This window comes from Oreochromis niloticus, linkage group LG12, assembly GCF_001858045.2.
Source record: "Oreochromis niloticus isolate F11D_XX linkage group LG12, O_niloticus_UMD_NMBU, whole genome shotgun sequence".
Lineage (NCBI taxonomy): Eukaryota > Metazoa > Chordata > Actinopteri > Cichliformes > Cichlidae > Oreochromis > Oreochromis niloticus.
The window spans coordinates 18,662,029-18,666,426 of record NC_031977.2 but is presented as its reverse complement, the minus strand read 5'-3'; positions in this window follow the sequence as shown (position 1 = coordinate 18,666,426).

The window sequence follows — 4,398 nt, the reverse complement described above, 5'->3', positions numbered from 1 at the left end:
TTGTTTTTTAATCAAATTAAACCAACCAGTAAGATAAAATAATGCAAATATAGGTTTCATTAGTGAAGTGGCAGAAAAAAAGATTTGTTTTTCTTTTATAAACCAATTATTATTGGAACTATTAATTATCCATGATAAAAAAAAAATTAAAAAATAAAAATAGCTGTAACAGTAAAAAAAAAAAATAAAAAAAAATAGGACTTTACATTAAAAGCTTGGCATAGCATAACCATTAGTAGTATAAGTAATCGTGAAGGGCTATGTGCACTTTTTATGAATTGGTGCTTTATTTTTTAATACTGTTTATATTAATGATCATACTTAGATAACTTTACAATAGATTTTCCAGTGTACTTTGGCTGTGCAGCATCTTTAAACTAATTTTACCGCTGACAAAAATGGAAATATTCAGAAATACCATCATCATCTCTCAATAATGAAATCTTTGTCTCTTTATCAAATCACCCAAAAGGCAAATAAAGCGTTCATACTGGACCCTTCTGACTGCACAGTCATGATATCTATGCTTACAACTCATGATGACCCTGAAGTAGTCAACCTGTGCCAGCTTTGTGAGCTTTGTAGTTTTGTAATGAGTGTGTGGTTACAGTTTGTTTAGGCACAGCCCAAATCAAAGTAGTCAAACAGGAGAAGAGTGGTGAATAACAAAAGAGTGATCAGTCTGGTCAAACATGCAGCTGAGTGAAATACAAAGCAGTCAATAAAAGAGCACATGATTTACTCTGTGCACAAAAGAAACACTGTGGGGGTTTTACTGTAGATGATTACAGGGCAGGGCAGTGGAGAACTTTTAGGAGGCACTTTTAAATTAGGTTAAGTGTTGCATTAACTCTGGAAAAAGCTGCCTAAAGTGTGTTTGAGTTCTCCTCTTATCATCCCCATGTGACCTCAAACTATTTAAGTCCAGAATAGTAATGCACATCACATATTGTTTTGGTTGTTGTTAAACACTAAAGGCTTTCCAGTTAAACATAAGAGCTGGAACTGGGATAAAACTTTGGTTCAAAAGGATCGATTTTCATCTTTTGCTATAGAAGCAGATTTTCTTTTCTTTTTAAAGGCAAAATTTAAAGCACACAGTTTGAAAAAGTTACAAATCCTACAGGCTCAGACAAAGTGTTCAATATTTCCTGATGCTATTGAATGTTCTTATTATGATCTGATATCTGATATGCAGGTCTGTCATGACTGCAGTGAACCCAAAGGCAGACCAAAAGTGAGCCTTTTATTCTGGCCGATTAAAGTTCATAAGTAAAACCAAAACTGAAATACTAAACAAAACTAGTAACAAATGGGAAAAACCAGAAACGTAAGAAAAAAGTACAACAGGACAACACACACAGTGTGCAAATGTGGAATGTTCAAGTGGGGTCAGAGGTCAAATGTGACACATTTGGATGCCAACTATAATATGATATTTATCTTCCCCATGTACTAGTAAAATTCCCTAAAAGTTGCCAGTACAATTAAAGGCAGTAGGCTTTTATATTTAAAGCGTAGTTTTAAATATAAAAGACATTTTATAAAATGTTGAACTTTTTGGACCCTGAAAAAGAGGTCAGAGGTCCAAAGAAACCCACATAACCTAAATGTTGTCAACACAAACAATAGCAGCGAGATACAGAGTTTTAAATAGCTCCACGCACCTTTTCAAGCTATTGTGTTTACACACAGAATGATGATAGCACACACAAACACTACCAAAAACATAACCTTAATATCAAACACAGGAGAGAACTAACTAGTAACTAGTAAGTAAAACAGGAAATGAGTAACAAATTGGGCAAAGACTCACAAGACATGGGGAAAACAGGGGAGGCAGGATAAAATAAGAGGAATACAATACTATGATAAACATGAACAGAAACTGGATGGCAAAACTGAAAGAACTCAAAGTGTCGTGAATGCCATGAAAACTGTTGGGTACTACATACACCCTAAATTATTTACCTATAAAATACATATAAGTTAAAAACAGTCTGACCAGGCCTTTACTTCTTCTACACCATCTCTTTCTCGGTGTACTAACTCACACCGAGCTCTCTTCTTCACTCCTCGAGTGTGTCTTTTTAAATTTAGGCAACCAGCTGCCAAGAAGGAGGGCTTGTTTTCATTTAAAAAGAGGGATGTGTCCGTTTAAGAAAGACAGACAGAGAGCGAGAATGAAAGGAAGGGAGGGAGCGGAAGAGAGATGGAGAAAGAGACGGAGAGCGAGAGAAAAAGAGGGAGAAGGTGGGGTTGATGAGATCATTTTCTGGGCCTGGATGAATCAGCTTTTCTGTCAGTACAGAGAGAGAACGAGAGAGAGTTCAGCACTTAATTAATCTACATGAGCAACCAGCCGCAGCCAATGAGAAAGACTTGAAGATGTCAGCTGTGGCTGCTTTTGCCAAGGCACTACTGAGAGTGGCTGAGTTTAAAAGAAACAGACAGACACCATCTTGATTAGTGCATCTTATCTTTAACATGACTCCGACCCCAGATCCTTACTGATGCACAATCTTGTGAGACTGAATATCAGGTCTTTATAATCAAGTAGATAAAAAATGTCTTTTCCCCCTGACTCGGCCACAAGGTCAAAGGTTGGAATGAGAACCAGAACAACAGGAGCTGAAGTAGGTTGTGTGTCCTGCACTCATGAACATGCTGCTTTCAGTGAGATCCACAATGATTTCTGTCTTCAGAGACGCTAGAAGTATTAGAGGTGATCTGAGGATCAAATCCTAACGACACTAAAACCCCAGCAGGCAGGAGTATGCAGTGGTAACATGAGCGAATGTATGAAAATGAAAACAGCAACACACTCGGCAGCCATATGTTTCACAGATGTTTTTCTTTTTCTTTTTTTTTTTAACGTGCCAGCGATCAACATCTGTGATTAGCAATGCTGCTTAATTTAGGCTGAAGGTCTCACAGGGCTATGATTTTGAGTTTAACAAGCAGAGTAATGAGAGTGAGTGTCATTGAAGTTTGAGGACGAAAGAGAAACGAGCAAAGAAATAAAAACAAAAGTAATTTTCTCAGTTTCAGTTAACGCTAGTTTAACCATTGGCTCTTTGTGAATTTTGTTCTGAGAGTTTACAATTTTATTCCTGTGAATGGCAGCAATTATTTAAAGTTACCACTGTGTTATTAAGACCAGGAGTACATTTGAATTATCCATCCTTTAAAAATTAAAACACTTACATGACTTCCTGTATTTTACTGCAGTTCTGTCACTGATGTAAAACTTCTCATCTGATTCTGAGCTGCACTGATTCACGCAAAGTTTGAATCTAACCTGCGCCACCTGCTGGCAAGAAAAGTAACTGCATAGGCTCTTCAGATCTGCAGCTGTGCTACATGGTCTACATTAATGGAAAACTAACAAAACAGAACGCTATTCTGGGCCTGCAGAGGGCTCACTGCCTGACTGGGTCACATTTTGTTCAAGGCAATTCACTCTAAAGTTAGTGATGAAAACTTGCCCATAACAAAAAATGAGATACACACAAATGTGCAGTCAGTACAATCAGTGGTGTTAACGAGTGCATGGGTGGAAAAACTGAGTATGCAATGCTCTAGGAATGAGTGCCACAGAAAGCTCTGAGGGCTTTTATAGAGCACTGGCACACTGGGTCCAGGTGTTTCCAGCATCACTGATGGAAAGTGAACCACACCAGCCCTCCAATGCCTGCAAACAGGCTGAAAGGAAGGCAGGGTGGAGTGAGTCGACACTGTCCCCACAGAAACACATTCGTGATGTCCCACTGCATCCTAAAGGTGCTCTATTGGACTGAGTTCTGGTGACTGGATCCCATTTCAGGCACAGGAACATGAGTACACTGTTTATAGAGAGATGGACATGACCAGCAACAAGACTCAGGCAGGCTGTGGTGTTCAAATGATGCTTGGTTGATAGTAAAGGGCCCAAAGTGTGCCAAGAAAGTATCCCTAACACCATTACACCACTGCCAGACTGAACCGTTGACGCAAGGCAGGATCAATACTCATTAATACTCACTCCAAATCTTCCGTTGTCCAACCTAAGGTGAACCTATGAAAATTGTAGGCTGTGTATCCTGTTTTGAACTGGCACAAATGACACCCAAAGTGGTTGGTAGGTGTATACTGATGCACAAATACCCTTCAGAAAACATTGTGGATGAAATAAAGTATGCAATAGCACAAGGACTCCATAAAAACCTTGACCAGCCACAATGGGCCACAATTTAGTGGGAAAGATTAAATTTAATACTTATGAATATAATTTCACAGGAAGAATTTGCCTCAGGAAGCTAAATTATCTGTTTTGAAATTAGGCTCCATCTTCCCAAGTTCTGTGAATGTAACCAAGATGCATTAATGTCATCTATCAATACCAAAAACACATTCATC